This window comes from Electrophorus electricus, unplaced genomic scaffold (assembly GCF_041902795.1).
Source record: "Electrophorus electricus isolate QZ-2024a unplaced genomic scaffold, ASM4190279v1 Scaffold47, whole genome shotgun sequence".
Taxonomy (NCBI): Eukaryota; Metazoa; Chordata; class Actinopteri; order Gymnotiformes; family Gymnotidae; genus Electrophorus; species Electrophorus electricus.
The window spans coordinates 461,025-478,201 of NW_027658765.1; the positions used below are offsets into that span (position 1 = coordinate 461,025).

The following is a 17,177-nucleotide window of genomic DNA, read 5'->3' on the forward strand; positions in this document are numbered from 1 at the left end:
TACTTATGTGGTGTTGCTTAAACGTACAGGTTTGATGGTATAGATTGACGTTTGCTAGCTAATATAGAGCTAACTAGCGAGCTAATAGAAATAGCTAGCTAGCAGCAAACGTTCGCCATTAGCGATCACAAAACCAGGTACAACTAGGAAACTCATTGCGCTCCATTGGTTGCCCGAACAGTTACATTTCTAACAGTGATTTGACATCGTTACTTACTTAATACCTTTGTTGTTTTTATTAATTTAACTGGTGTAGTTTCTGTCAGCCGCGACCCTCATGTTTCTCCAGTGGTGGTGTTCATCTCTGCCCATCTGAATTATTGCATTTAACTACTTGTTGTTTCACGTTGACATTTTTTTTTATCGGGGACACTGCGTGTATATAAGCAGATATGATTTCTTTTCCGCCGTCTGTTTCCATCTTCTTGTTGTCCATGATTTTTCTTCAAGAGTGGACATCTTCCAGTTAGCTAGACTCTCTCTCCAGATACCGTTTTAGACAGATAAACGTCGGCTGGCCCTAAATGATGGCTTTGGCTCAACGTCCACGATAAAGCTGTGGAAAAACAACCAGTTTAAGACAAGACATGCGGTGCGTAAAGATACCACAGAGCACCACGAAAGAGCTTAAACGTACCGCTTGTCTAAACAGACTTTTGGGGGATATGAATAAGCATAAAACGGACAAGTAAGACACATGAAAATGACCATTGCCAGAGTGAAGGACAACTGATATTCAAGTAAATTATATTTAAAGGTATTTGAACGCGGACATCACTCCCATGTGGTGATCTGTGTTAACTCTGAGTGAGCATGTTAATAAGAGTTATGGTCACTGCACAATATTTTATTTTTTAACCTATCTTCCCTCCTTTTTTAAACAAAGTAAAAGCCAATATGAAAAATATAAATATGTTATATATATATATATATATATATATATATATATATATATATATATATATATATATATATATTTTTTTTTTTTTTTTTTTTTTTTTGTGTGTGTGTGTGTCTGTGTGTGTGTGTGTGTGTGTGTGTAGGCTCATGAAAAGAATAACGAGTAAATTATACTGGATGTGGAAGCATGTTCTGGTTCTCCTGCAGCAGAATGCAGCACTAATTGCCAGGAAAGACCTGCATGCCGCCAAATCCAGGTCTCTACACCTCTGCACTTTTTCACTCACACATCAGCATGTGGGATGAGCAGGACTAAGACCTTTGAGGGATTTAACCTTTAAGAGATAATCTGTTCAGAACATCCTAAAAAAAATTAGGAAAGTTCTTAAGGGCTATGGTAGTGTTATTCAAATGAGTTCATGAAAGTTTGTAAGGGTTACATTAGGGTTGATCGAAAGAGATCATTCCAAATGACCTCTTTAAGGTTTCATATAATAATTGCTTTTAGCCTCATAGATGTACTATATCTGTAGCCTTTAAGAGCAGGCTAAACTTCACACCACGTCTCTTCTGCCCTCAGGCGGTTGGCAGATGAGATGCCTAAACTGCAGGAGTACCTGGAGAAAGAGGACATTGAAAAGAAGCTTCTGAGCCAAACAATGAGGAGCTGCTCTGTACGTAAAATATAAATATCTGTAAATATCTGTATAATATGTAAATAAAAGGAAGATGTGGTTGTATAGTGTAGTCGTTTGATTATAAATAATCTCATAATAATCTTATCTACAAATTCTGCAGGAGTACCTGGAGAAAGAGGACATCAAAAAGAAGCTTCTGAGCTGAACCAATGAGGAGCTGCTCTGTAAATAAAATATCTGTATAATATGTAAATAAAAGGAAGATATGGTTGTATAATGTAGTCGTTTGATTATAAATAATCTCATAATAATCTTATCCACAAATTCTTACACATTTACATAGTAACATTCACTCATATACTCAAATTCCATATCATACTTAGAAAACGTCCACCTCATCTATTTTAAAGTTTTTTCCTGATCAATAATACAAAAAGAAAATAGAAAAAAGTGAACAGCACCCTCTAGCGATGCACCTCAATTATTTCAAGATAACTAAAACATGGCTATGTTAAATCGGCGTTAGCTTGCAGCTAGAACAAAAAAAAAATGCTCAGATTAACTTGTGTCTCATGGCACGCAGCTGAGTTTAAAATTAAACACAATTAAATCAAATTAAATTGACCCAGCTGCAACAAGCTCAGCAGCCACATTTAATTTCACTGATTGGTCAGTTAGCCAGGCTATACAAAACAGGCTATTGTTAGAAATTCTGCACATGTGATTCGCTTAGCTTCACATCTCACACTGCTTATAATTATAAGATAACGTATCCACGTTCGTAATAACGTGGTGAAATCTGCCAAAAATGCTGAGACTGAGCATAATAAATAATAAGACAATCTGAGCACTTAGTGAACATATTTCTAAATGAGAAGAAAAAGTTCTTCCAAACAATATAAAGCACACAATTCTATATGGGAAAACAGTTACATTTGTCATTAAGAGAAGCACTACTTATTACACAAATGTCAATAACTGTCGTAATATTAATAGTTCAACAGTCTTCCTCTGTCTATTATACGCACTGTACACATGTTAAATATTTGCCTTGAAGTTACAATGAAATGACTTCCAGGCGCCCAGAAAATTGTTATATACAAACAGACACCCCATACCAACATAAGCATAGTGCAACTCTGTTTACGCACCAGGGATTGAGTGGGCAAGTGCGTGTATATGCAAGTTTAAATTATTATACACAAATGTAAGTAGTAGGTTATTTATGTGAAAATGTTTCATATGTATGTACAAGTCGTGTTTCCCTGATTTGTCCCTAAATGGCCCCTCATAGTTCAGCAGTAATGAGGCTAGTTAGATTTTGCTCAGAATGAAGTACATTTTGGGATGTTATATGTATCACAGTCTCCGGTGAGCCGTACATGGTTAATCAATCCAGGTTGAGGTAGAGTCACTGCATTAATGACACATCTGTTTGCATTGCCAGTTGTTGCTATGGCAGCAATGAAATTAGGAAATTCAAAGAAAAACAACTCATCTACACTCTTGGAACTTTAGAACCCCATATGTCCTGTGGCCTGATGTCACATGTGAGGGGAATCCCATGAACACCTTTACAAATCAGTCTGTGGAAAGACACTGAAGAGGACAGAGAAAAAATGAGACGTTTCTGGAGATGGTGTACTGGACGCATCGAGGACGAATATACAGACACAAAGGATGTGGAGGGTAAATGTAAATATAATGCCACTCACACCTGCGGTTGCTGGTGCTGCCACTCATAACTGCGGTTAAAATTCCTTTTTTGTCTTTAGCGTTGCATTGTCGCCTCTATCTCCCAATAATTCATACTCGAGTCTTTAGAAATCAAATTTTTGGGGGAATATATGCCATTTCCTGTTATTTGTGCAGAATACACACACTTTCACTTTGGAATCCACAAAGTTTTATAAATGAGGTCTCTGAATAACATCAATCTATTTCTACCCTATATCGCTTTCTAATTTCATATGTCTGTCTTTCTTTCTGTTTGTCTCTGTGTGTGTGTGTGTGTGTGTGGTTCTGTGTCAGTAGTGTGGCCTGTGGCCCAATTGGAGTGTTTGCGGTGTGAGAAGGAGGAGTTGGAGAACAGTTTGTTGGAGCAGCTGAAGGAGCTGAGGTTGCAGAAGCAGAAGGAGCTCCAGGTTCTTCAGGAGATGCTGAAACACGAGCAGCAGGAGGAGACAGAGCTCCTGCAGAAACAGCAGGAGGAGGAGGAGCATAACAGGTCCATCAAGAGTAAGTACTATGGAAATGCAATAATACTAACATAACTAATAATGAATGTTAGCCTTTAGGCTCCAATAAAAGTGATACTAATATATGTATAGTACTATATATAGTATATTTTATATATCCAGTAGTAATTATGTAGTATATAAAATCTGTGTTCTATATATATCCAGCAGTAATGATACTTGCTCTGGCAGATATGAAAATGGCCTGTGAACAGGAGAAGAAATCTCTGGAGGAAGAACTTGAGAAGCTCAGACTGTCACTGCAGGTAGAGATCCCTTATAGTGTCAGTACACATACACCAGTACCTCCATCTTTCACTTATAGCGGCAGTACACATTCAGTACACATTCCCACCTTTCCATTGTACTGGCTGTAGTGATGATTCGTGTGTGCCTGTGTGTGTGCGCGTGTGTGTGCGTGTGTGTGTGTATGCGTGTGTTTGTGTGCGCGTGTGTGTGCGCACGTGTGTGTGCGCGCGCGTGTGTGTGGGTGTGTGCGTGCGTACGCGTGTGCTTATGCATATGTGTGTGTTATACCAGCCTATAGAGGAGGACAAGAGCCTGAAAGTGGCGCTGGAGATGAAGAACCAGGAGATCAAAGATCAGCATGATCATCTGGTAAAATTATATACTCTGTATATATACTATATACTTTGTATGTAGTACCTGGTTTAACACTATACCCTCAGCTTACTCTAGTCTGCAGATGTGAAGAAATTAAACAGAATGTGTATCTGTGTATATTTGTGCACCTGTATGTGCGCATCTGTGTGTGTGTGTGTGTCTGTGTGTGTGTGTGTGTGTGTGTGTGTGTGTGTGTGTGTGTGTGTGTGGAGTAGCATGTTCTGGTTCTCCTGCAGCAGAATGCAGCATTAATTGCAAGGAAAGACCTGCATGTCGCCAAGTCCAGGTCTCTACACCTCTGCACTGTTTCACTCACACATCAGCATGTGGTATGAGCAGGACTAAGACCTTTAAGGGAGACTTCTTTAAACCTTTAAGGGATTAACCCTGTATTTGTTTTCTTCATATGGCTGGGTTTGTCACCTTTCATTACAAGAATCTGTAGCACTCAATCTGGTAAAACTATGCACTCTCTATGTATATTATATACTCTGTACGTGTCAAGTTGAAATCAGCTCATAATCAAACTCATAAACGTATATATCAACTTATGCTAGTGTATCTACAGATGTGAAGAAATTAAATAGTATCTGTATGTCTGTTTGTGTGCCCGAGTGTGTGTGTGTTCATGTGTGTGTGCGTTGTCATCAGGCCCAGAAGAATATACTGTTGGAGAAGCGTGTTCAGGTCCTCTAGTAACAGAATAGCACCAGACTGCAAGGATAGGCCTGCATCTCGCCAAGTCCAGGTCTCTACACCTATGCACTGTTTCACTCACACATCAGCATGTGGGATGAGCAGGATTAAGACCTTTAAGGGATTTAACCTTTAAGAGATAATCTGTTTCACTGCCCAGGCACTGCACAGCCCCCCACATTGTCTCTTTGGGCTGATCCTCTTATACTTCTCATACTTTTGATCATAAGGGTGTTAATGGCTTGTGTTTGTCTAGTCTCCACCCCAGACCTGGTTGCCATGGGAGACCCTACCAGGAGCTAACATTCCTGAGAACGTAACCCTGGAAATCATTAGACCTCCCAAGCACTTCCTTCGTGATAATTCCCCAATCTAGGGAGGAAATTAGACTTAACATCTTAGTCATACTACACTGACCATGTAGCTTCCAATACAATTAAAGGCATATTTTGTGAGAACCAGGAACTGATGAGTATGTAGCCTAAACAATGGATTAAATTCACTTTCATTAACAGTAAAGTTGCAGAAAACACTTAGTGCTAGAAGGAAATGCATAGTTAGGGGTAAATATACAAACTCTAGCACTTATTGTTTATATCACTTATCGTTGTTTAAGATAGACCTTATGTATTTTGCACTTCTAGGTATCAGCATTTATCCCTGTATTCCACAGTATTCTAGTTCATTGGTATGTTTAATTCTAACCTACTATACTGAACTTGGATATATTCTATGAGTAAATGACAAAGCACTTTTGTAAGTCGTTCTGGATGAGTGCGTCTGCTAAATGCTGTAAATGTAAATATACTTGTAATCCTGCTGAGTTTGTTTGTTTTTTTTCTGTGTACTTAGGGACAAGATTAGGACCTCTAGAAAGTTAGACTGGATATTAATTGCTTTTTTTTCCTCTTAAAATTGTCATTATTGTGGTGACCATTGTTGGCCAGAGAAGCATGGGCCCCCCTTTGAGTCTTGGTTCCTCTCAAGGTTTCTTCCTCATGTTCTAGGGAGTTTTTCCTTGCCACTGTTGCCCTTGTCTTGCTCACTGGAGGCTTGGACTTGGACATTTGTAAAGCTGCTTTGTGACAACTGTTGTAAAAAGCGCTATACAAATAAATTTTGATTTTGATTTGATTGACTTAGTTGAAGTGATATAGAAGTTGATAGGAAAGAGGATAAGCTATTGCACCACTAAACTATTTTCTGTAAAGAGAACCATGTTTACATGTGGAGTGACACAGAAGTAAGTGGCATATTTACTGATAGCATATGAGAATACTTCAGTGTAGTAGCCCAGTGATAACCAGTCAGAAGAGAATCTGCCACACTGAAGTGTCGTTAGAAGAACTTCAGGTAAAGCCAACATGTTAGAACTAAAAAAATGAAATACATGTGTTTTGAAAGCCAGTTTGCTCTGAGCAAAGCAGTAAGGGTACAACCTGTACTGTCTTGCCTAACATGTCTCTACCACAAAAAAAAAACAAAAAAACCCAGATTAATTATTAGAAAATTATTGTAATTATGGGCACAGGAAAATTCAAAAGGCTAAAACCTTGGCATTCACACACCCCTGTTGACCCTGACTATCCTGACCCAGAGAAGTCACCACCGCACTGGTACACTCATGTCCATGTCCAGAATTAAGCTTCCAGCAAGACAGTAAAGGGGACTTTACACAGAAAAAAAGTAATATTGTCTGAAATTAAGTGCGACAATAGACAGCAGTGGTGGGTGTTATAACATAAAATGTCTCACCAACAGCAGCTGACACAACTAGTGTGTGAAACGTTTGTGCGCAATTAGACACGCACGCACGCACAAACACTCACGCACACACACTCGTGCTCACACGCACACACTCGCGCGCACACACACACACATGCACATGTGTACACACACACACATATGCTGTACTGACTCTGTAGTCTAACTCAGAGCATTTTAAATTTAAAAAATTCCATTGAGATTAAGCTGCAAAACCACATCTTTAATTTGAGAAATCAACATCAATAATGGATGAACTATACAGTAATAACTGCTCAGTTTGTTCTGAATCCTCTTATTTAACGGGACCATGAGTAACTGGCCCCATGGCTGCTTGTTTCTCAGCCAGCTGTTTGTCATTACGTTATTAGATCCTGCACTAGAGAGCTAGCAAAGGTCTAGAACAAACCCATTTAATACACAAAAAGGTCTGGAGTAAACGCCTTCACATCACTTAGAGTGTGGCCTCCTTACAGACTGTTTCGTAGGTGTAGTGATGGATGGAGAGACAGTACCATCTCCCTCTCATTGACTGTATACCTGGAATATATTTATGATGGCCAGTAACCTGAATTTCCAACACCCTAGACAATGCAGACTCAGTACGGTATGCTGCCTTCTCTATTCAATTGCCGTTAAGGGTTCTTATTGATGGGTTGGGATTATAGAATTATGGTGTATTAACAGATTATTGCTTCTGTGTGCTTTGGATGACATGCCCAAATCCACCTGAATATGTCAAAGCCAATCCAGGTGGTGTTTATATGAGTAAGGTTTATATGAGTAATCTTCGTCACTGCCCACTGGTTCTCTGGCAGCTCCAAGCGCAGACATGACGAGCGTGAAGAAGTGGGCGCCTTCGCCTCTCCGGGTCCTACACCTGTCCGCCAGGCTCTTCTCACACCCACGCGCTTCCAGTCAGTGGGGGCGGCCTCCCACGACCCCCGCCCACAGCACTTCTCGCGGACGTGCAATGCTGTGCACTTCCTGTGTCAAATGTATGGGTTCGGCGTGCCACTCTACAACGTGCGCTATCATACCAACACCAATGGCTTACTCTGTGTCAACTACAGCGTGCTGGTACCAGGGTTATCCGAACCGTTCTGCGGTGCTGCCGAAGTTCTCCCCTGCCCCAACAACAACAACATGGAGGAGGAGGCCCACCACACCGCTGCCGAACAGGTCCTCAAGGCCATGGGTCATGCCTAGAGTTACTGCTGTTACTTCTCAATTTGAATAAGCTTGGTTCATTTTGTTGTTTGAATTCTCATATTTACCGATGTTTTATGTTTTATGTTATGTTTTTTCTTAAGTTGTATAATGTTTTAATTATGCAGTAAGAGTTTCCAGTTTGTAAATGCTTTTTGTGGTTTTTGCATGTAGATGAGTTCACAATTTTGACTGTGTTGCACATTAAAAAAGAAAGTTGTTGGATACATTTCTCCCTCTTTTCCCACAGATATTAAAAATGTTCTCATTGACTGGGGGGGGTTACACCTGTTAAAGCGTAATACAGGTGTCCTAATGTGAGCTCGGGCAGGACAGAAACCTCCCATGGAGCAGAACAGCAAAAACTCGTTTAATTTTCATTTTCAGTAGGTATACAGACCGTGAAAGTGAGGCTTCTGGCTTTTTGGGTTTTAAGCAGGAAGTGTCAGAAAAGTTACCACAGGGATAACTGACTTGTGGCGGCCAAGCATTCATAGCGACGTCGCTTTTTGATCCTTCGATGTCGGCTCTTCCCATCATTGTGAAGCAGAATTCACCAAGCGTTGGATTGTTCACTCACTAACAGGGAACGTGAGGTGGGTTTAGACCGTCATGAGACAGGTTAGTTTTACCCTACTGATGATGTGGTGTTGCAACAGTAATCCTGCTCAGTATGAGAGGAACCGCAGGTTCAGACATTTGGTGCCTGTGGGATTATGACTGAACGCTTCCAAATCAGAATCCTCCCGGACCCCAGTGAGCAAAGACACGTGTGAACGGACCAGGGATTCAGCTGCAAAGCATGTTTGTGGAGAACCTGGTGCTAATTGACCTTAAATGACCTGATTCTGGGCCAGGTTCTTGTGAGTGGCAGAGCAGCTACGTTGCTGCGATCCATTGAAAATTAGCCCTTGATCCAATCTAAGAGGTTTAGCCCAAGGAGGGGGGCTTAAGTGTGGTCCCTAAAGGGTCGGCTGGTGCGCTGCAATCCTGGAGGTCTGGAGCTCCGGAATGTAGAGTGGGATATGGTGAGGAGTGTGTCCAGGTGAGTATGTGCTGTGCTGGGTATGAGTGATGGAGTGTAGCGCCCTGGAGGTATGGATGTTCCATAAGGGGAAATGATGCGGAGTGTGCCCAGGTGAGGATGCACTTAGTCAAAGCTTTCTCTCTCCTCCTGCCGTATACTCCCCAACTCGTTGCAGGGCCGACGTAGAGCATGTGGCCGCGCGTTTGCTTGCAGCGTCCAGTATTAGTATATCCTATACACACAAACCCCATTCAACCGCCCAGCACGGCTGTCAGAGGGGGTGTGTGACTGTCGATCTACAACAGGTGGTAGTAACACTGAAAGAACTTTTTTAAAGCCAGAATTTACCGAATTTATTTTTCACATTACATTCTATATTACATAAAGTCATTTACTTCAGATCTCAAGGCAGAGTTGTAATGGCAAATAGTAAATTGTTAATACAGATTTTTTTTTTGTATTATTAATAGGTTAATAATATTAGTTTATTCGATCAAGTAGGCTAACGCTGGGTATTGTTAAAACCATCAACTACAATGTGTTTATTTACTTACCTTTATTTACATTCTGAGTGTAAAATCTCATATTTACGTAAACATTCACATAAAAGATTCACAATCTTTTCATCATGACTGGGCATACAGAGAAACCGCTTTCCCAACGCCTCAGTCCGGTGGGATTCCAGAGTTTAGAGCATGGACCCCTTCAGTGCACTGGTAGCCTTTACCAGAGCTGGGTTGAGCTCCGGTCCTGGTGACCAGAACAATTTAATCAAATGTGTTGTGTTTTTTGTTCCTCTCCAAGATGTTTCAGATGCCGATATTCAGATTTGAGTCTGAGCAAGTTGAGAAACCCACTATGAGGGTTTCTGGGTGCTCTGGAGGAGCATTCAGAAGTACTTGTGACTAGAGAAACACAGCCAATCACATAAACAAGAAATAATGTCAGTAATGTTTGCAGCAGGTGTTTCAAATGTGCCCAGACTCATATTCAAAAATATCCATGTTTCAACAGTTTGAAGGTGGCCATGATGCTAACAGTCTGGTGGAAATTCCACAAGATATCAAACTCCACACTCACACAAACTAGTCATTCTCCCATTTGGAACAATCCAGACTTTACCATGAACAAAAATATTAAACTTTACCTCTTGGATAGAAAAAGGCATTACACACCTTAAACATATTTATCATAAGACTTCTTTCATGTCACGCCCACAACTAGCCCCAAAATATGGTATAGAAAGCCCCTAGTTCCTACAATACCATCAGCTAAGATCACCTATGTGTTCAAAAATCAATTCCGATACCTACATCCATATCAGATTTTATAAACAAACATTCTTAATACAAAAAACCTATTATCTAAGATATACAAAACAATAGTGAAATCAAATCTCACAGTTACTCTCCCATCGAGACAATGGGAGGAAGATTTATTACTAGCCCCCGATACCACAGTTTGGATTAAAATGTGTAATAATAATTACCACATGACAGCAACACTAACCTACAATGCATTCAGTACAAAATAATACAGAGTACATTATACTACACATTGGATGTTTAAAATTGGTTTCACAAGCTCAGCAATCTGTACATATTTTACTCAAAACACAGCTGACGATTACATTCACGCCACGTGGCAGAGCACACCTATCAAGCAATTTTGGCAAGTCATCATCACCAACATATCCCATGCTTTAAATAACCATAGCCATCCAACACCATCTTTATTTCTCCTAGGAGACATATCATCAACCAATATGACAGGATACTATGTATAACATTATTATATTGATATAATAAAAATATTATTGCAAAAAAACAACAAACAAAAAAAACATACTCATGAACTGGAAAACAAAAAATGATATTAGTGTCACCCAATAGAAAAATCTATTGATAGACTATATATCAATAGAATAATTCTATTAATTATTAATCAATAACAGAACCAATCATCTAGACTGGAGACCATTGATAAAATCCATACAGAGCCAATCCATAAACGATAAATATCACACTCTAATACGTGTACATATACAATCCAACATACATGTACTCGCACGTAACCATATATATATATATATATATATATATATATATATATATATATATATATATATATATATATATATATATATATATATATATATATATACATACATACATACATACATAAACACACACACACACACACACACACACACATATCATTCCTATAATGGTGGAGATGGCGAATACTTAAAAATATTCTATATACATTTTGCATTTTTCTGTTCATCTGTCTGTCTTTTTTTAATAATAAAGCTCTAAAGGTCCTCTAGGCTAGGTTTACATTCCAGGTGATTATTTTAGAATTCAAGGGGAGGAGCTGCAGGAGTTGGAAGAATGAATTAGGAAAAAATAAGTTATCAGAGCAATAGAGGAATGAAACCCACGCAAGAATCCTAGAGCCGATGGTTTACCTGCTGAATTTCATAAGGTGTGCGTTAGTGAAATTGCTGATCTTCTAGCTGATGTTTTTAATGAAGCATTAGATGGGGGGCAATTGCATGATTCATTTTATCATAGTGTGATATCATTAATATATAAAAAAAGGAGATCCTTGTAAGTTGGATAATTGGAGACAGGTCAGCCTATTAAACTTGGAGTACAAAATTTGTGCAAAAATAATTGTTAATAGGATGTCAGAAATATTGAATGATATCATAGAGTTGGAACAGATATGTGTGATAAGAGTAAGATACATGTGGGATAGTTTAGGGGTAATAAGGAGTTTGGTTATTGAAGGGTCTGAGAGGGATTTTTATATAATTGGACTGGATCAGAAAAAGGCCTTTGATTATATTTCTAGAGACTACTTATGGTGTACATTGGAACATTATGGATTTCCAGAGAGGTTTGTAAATATGATTAAATTATTGTATAGTAAATCAAAAGTCCAAATTAATGTTAATGGTGTGTTAACTGAAGATTTTGAAATACATAGAGGGGTTAAACAAGGATGCCCATTGAGTGCTGCATTATATGTCATCGCTATTAGCCCACTATTATATAAAATTAATAATGATCAGCAATTACAAGGTGTTCACATGTTAGGTATGGAAAGATGGAAAATATCTGCGTACGCAGATGATGTGACGGCTTATGTCAAGAATCAAAATGAGTTTCCTATAGTTAAGAGGCACTTTGAAATGTATGAAGTTGTGGCTGGAGCAAAATTAAATGAAAGTAAAAGTGAAGGGGTATGGACAGGAGATGGGCAACCTGTACCAATAGATGTAGAAATAAAAACTGAAATAAAAATATTAGGTTTGATGGTAGTAAATGGTAGATGTAGCGAACGGAATTGGGAGAAAAAGGAGTGTGAAATTAAACTAGAATTGGGAAAATGGAGGGTGTCAAACTATAAGACTAGAATACAGGAGGTTAAGACCTTTATTTTTTCGAAATTGTTGTTTTTGGCTATGGTTTTCCCTCCGGATGAGAAATGTATTAAGAGGCTGAATAAAATGTGTGTTCGTTTTATTTGGGGAAATAACAGAAGTGACAAAAAGGGAAATTATGTACAAGTCAAAAAATAAAGGCGGATTAGGGGGAGTTGAGTTAGCTCAGAAATTAGAAAATGCCTTTTGCAAAAATGTAACGAAAGCTATATTTCGGAAAGCAATTTGGGTAGGAGATGTAAATCAGTGGAAAGAAAAGAGGCAAGTCAAGGAAACATGCTCCTTATTTTAAATTACTATATGGAGATTTTTTGTTTAAATATAGGCAGCTTAATATTGATTGGAATAAGTCCCCAAATAAAATGATAGATAAAACAATACAAGACTGTGATTTTGGGGGAATGTCAATTATAAGGGTCTGACAGTGACAGAATGTGAAACCTGTGTTAAAGATGTGCAGTCTAAAAGTATCTCGGAAAATGTTCGAGATACTGCATGGCTTATATCTGTTGGAAGATTGCCTGTACGATGTAAAATTGCATAGCCGATGAAATGATAGAACATATATTACTGCAGTGCACAAGGACTATTGAAATTTGGGAGAAAATGAAAGGTATTGGGTTTAAATGGGATCGTAACAGGAAAAGTATTATGTATGGAGTGTTTAATGAGAATTTGACTGAGAATGTGAAGGACCTTTGTTGGATGATTGTTTGTGTGCCAAATTCGAAGATTTGGAAAACACGATGTAAGATGATTATTGAGCAATGTATAATACCTGCAGAAATAGTTTTTAAACAGATTGTGTGTGAGTTAAAAAGGTTGAAGACGTTTGATATGAGAGGAAAAATTTCCTGGACTCTTTTGGACATATAAATGGATGATGTATACCTAATTTACAGATGTAAATTGTGTTGTTAATTATTAATGTAGTTAATAGAGTGAAGGTAGTCTGTTCCCTCTGGTAGATATTGTTTGTGAGGTTTTTGTGATGGAGTGTTTGTATTGAATTGAATTGAATTTTCTTAATAAAGTCAATTTAAAAATGGAGAAAGGCGGTCCTAGAAACATTATTTATTTACATGAGCTTTGAACGAGAGAGTGGGATCCATAACTCCAAGATCTTTAACCGTTAGATAAGATGTGATTGGGAGACCATTGAGGTTCATTGAGTAATTAGACAGTGGGGACCTAGCTAACTCTGGGCCTAATAGAAACACCTCTGAATGTCTCCGAATGTTAGAAATTAATTAAAAATACTAATGTCAATGTATTTACCACACATGCATTTAGGACATGTAATTTTTTCAATTATGCTTGCTACAGAATTAACAGTCAAACGTTCAGTGACTTTGCATGCAGAGTTGTAACTCTGCTTATTACTAGAACTGTGGCTAGAATCAAAATCAACGCTAGTGTCCTTCCTAAAGCCATTAGACTCCTGAACTCTGGCTAACTCCAATTCCAATTCAGATTCCAAAATGGGCACTTTTATACATGCATATAGACAGTCACACACACACACACACACACACACACACACACACACACACACACACACACACACACACACACATACATACGTACATACATACATATCTATACACACACTCACACATTGTTTTGCATCGGACTAGTGCTGAAGTCAAACATCACACAAATAAACTATGCACTCCTGTTGCAGTCTTGCACATTATCCTACTTGCTGCTAGAGTACTGTACTAAACCAGCACTGTACTCTGAACTGTTCTGGCTGCTACCGGTGACTGCTATGTTCAGGGTAGCATATCACTGATTGCTATGCACAACTCACTTAACATATGCCCAGTACTGTGTACTGTACTAAATTGCACTGTCTACTCATTTTGTATTTTGTATTTGTCCTGTCCTGTATTTATTATTGTTTATTTAATGTTTATTTAATGACATTTTGCAGTATATTGGACTGTTTGCACTTGTGTAGCATGTTGTCTGTTGCACTGTTGTTTTTATGTTGCACCATGGTCCTGGAGGAACATTGTCTTGTTTTTTTTGTGTACTTGTATATAGCTGAAATGACAATAAAACCTCTTGAACTTGAACTTTTTAACAAAATGTTTAATTAATAAAATATTTTATTGTTTAATCCTTTAATGAACCATCTTGTTCTTCAGGTCAGTGAAGACCTGCCAAAAATACTGCGGGTCATTGTTAATCTGCAGCATCTTGCCACTCATGCGGTTAGCAATGTCCAGGGATCGGGCCCAGAAGGCCCCTTTGTTTTCCTCCACCAGGAAAGCTTTGGCTGGGTAGCTGATCTCCTCACACATGTAGGAGCAAGACACATACAAGCATGTGAGCAGCACGGCCTGCAACTCCTCCTTGGTGGCCACCTCAGCTGAAATGATGTCACGGCACAGCATGTAGAGAAAGACCACGGTGCTTGGAATGAGGAAGCTTTGCTCCTGCCATTCTGTCAGTGTCACGTAGCAGTCCACAATGCGCAGCCACTGCACAGGCTCGTCAGCAGTCAGGTCCTTCAGCAGGCAGCAACGCCGGCACAAGAACACACCCAGGCATGTGAGCAGCTCGTTGGTGGAGGACAGCATGAGCAGTCTAGGCATGCTTTCAGTGCTGGCCTGGCCCAGCCTTTCAGGCTTACTCGCAGTGGGGGACTGGGTTAAAGAAACATCACAAAAGACAGTTCACAACTGAAACCGGATTATGAGTGATAACAGTGGGCTCCATTTAAACTCAACCCAAATTATCCCAGTGATTCCAGACTAGATCTTTTTTTTTGGTACAATCAAAAAGAATTGTGGTACAGCATTAAACAGATTTAGCCCCAGTATTTATAAATTGCTTCTTTGACACACTTACCATCGCTCGACCCAAGATAAATAGATGGTGTCCTGATAATGGAGGAAGACCCATGGATGGTGTCATCTGAACTGACTGACAGGTAACTTTTTTCTCACCATTGTAAGCAGTCTACAGTGCTTCAATCTCCTATGAAAATGAAAACAAGGAGTTAACCAGGATCTCACAAGTGCACAAAGCCATTCTTTTAAAACATAACATGAAAGTGCTAGCTAGCTGCAATGATAGTGTGTGTGTGTGTGTGTGTGTGTGTGTGTGTGTGTGTGTTTGAGAGAGAGTGAGTAATATATCCACTTTACCCTAAGCTGATGCAGGTTTTTCATCAGTCCCTCCATTCTTTGAAAGATTCCATCCACATTTTTTATCATGCGCTGCCGTATGATTGCTCGTGATTGGCAGGGCCTCGTTTCATGCCTCAGCATCTCCAGGTGTGAACGGCCTTTTGGTGACTGGCAAGGCATCTCCTGCCCTTCTTGCTGTGAGGACAATGATGTCACTTTCTGCTTCTGACTGGCAGCCTCTAAAGGATCCAAGGATCCAAGGATCAACAGTCTTAGTGTCCTGACTGGCAGAACACAAAGGGTGCAAAAAAGTTGGTAAATATCTGAGCCTGCTAAAATTCTATTTACAAAAACACCACCACCACCAGAAATATACTGTTTAACTATCATAGTGCAACAATGACTGTGTAATGGAGTGTAACAAATTCTTACCATCTTGAAAAGCAGCATCAGCCACTTTAGCTTGTCCTCCCACATAACCCTGCCCACCAGTATGCATGTAGGCTTCTGATTGGTCAGTTGGGATAGTAGGTGTGAGTACATTTTCATCTTCACTCTGTGAATCTCTCTCTATAGAACCAGACTCTTCTGTTAGGGAGCCATCTAGAGACCAAAGGCATCAGCCATAAGTACCAAAGAGAGCAAATCCTATGACATTGTATACAAACAAAAACAAACATGGGCTTACCTAGACGACCGACATGATTACCATGCAACCGTAGAACCGCAGACCTAGAGGAGATGTCAGGAGTCCAATCATTGTAAGTGCATCTTTGAAATTCTGCCTTCTCTTAACAGCATTACAGCAGCATTAGAAAACTTTAAAAATCCTGAGTACTTACGGAGCTGTTGATCCTTGCTCGGTGGCTTCAATGCCTCCAGAGGCCGAGGAGATGGTCTTTTCTAACAGGTTCTTCCATCTGTGGAAACATCGCTAAAGCCATCAGGTCCCAATTTCTACAACAGCACAATGTTGTTAAAATCATCTGAACATAAATGGCCTGACACCATAAATGTTATCACAAAACAGACACAGCAGTGCTGACTGGTTGACCTTGATGAGAAGATGGTGGGTCAGAGAGAGACAAAAAAACAAACTCACGTGTTTTTCTCAGAGGAAGTCCCAGCCACCAGCTCGTATATCTGTCTCTCTGATGTACTGATCACATACAAGGCCTTGTTATCTGATAGAGAAGAGCAGGCTGTCAAACAATGTATTCAAACTAACCCAAATGCAATTTGTAACTGGCTTCTTAATTTTTTTTAAATAAAATAAAGACTTAGTTATTCCAGACCCATTCATCTATTCTGGCTATTCATAGCTGTAAGAATAACTACAAATATACCTGTAGCCACAGATCTGACAAGAGATGAATCCAAGCGAACAACGGGGCAAAAGGGGGTTTTGAGGTCCGTGTTCCTACCCCAAACCCCACCCAGTGAGCGCGCAGGACATCGCAAGATCAAACGGTCACCTGAACCCCTTTGGAG

At 39.4% G+C, this 17,177-nt stretch overlaps 1 protein-coding gene and 1 long non-coding RNA gene across 2 annotated transcripts in view; both read right to left on the reverse strand.

Moving 5' to 3' along the window:
- Positions 1 to 17,177, reverse strand: part of LOC145656098 (polymeric immunoglobulin receptor-like) — a 179,573-nt gene that overhangs the window by 153,275 nt on the left and 9,121 nt on the right. The window lies entirely within an intron of this gene.
- On the reverse strand, positions 16,231 to 16,562 carry LOC145656107 (uncharacterized). Its single transcript, XR_014121852.1, has 3 exons — positions 16,529 to 16,562; positions 16,375 to 16,418; positions 16,231 to 16,289 (listed from the first exon to the last, which is right to left on the reverse strand). It is a non-coding gene; the product is annotated as an uncharacterized LOC145656107 (long non-coding RNA).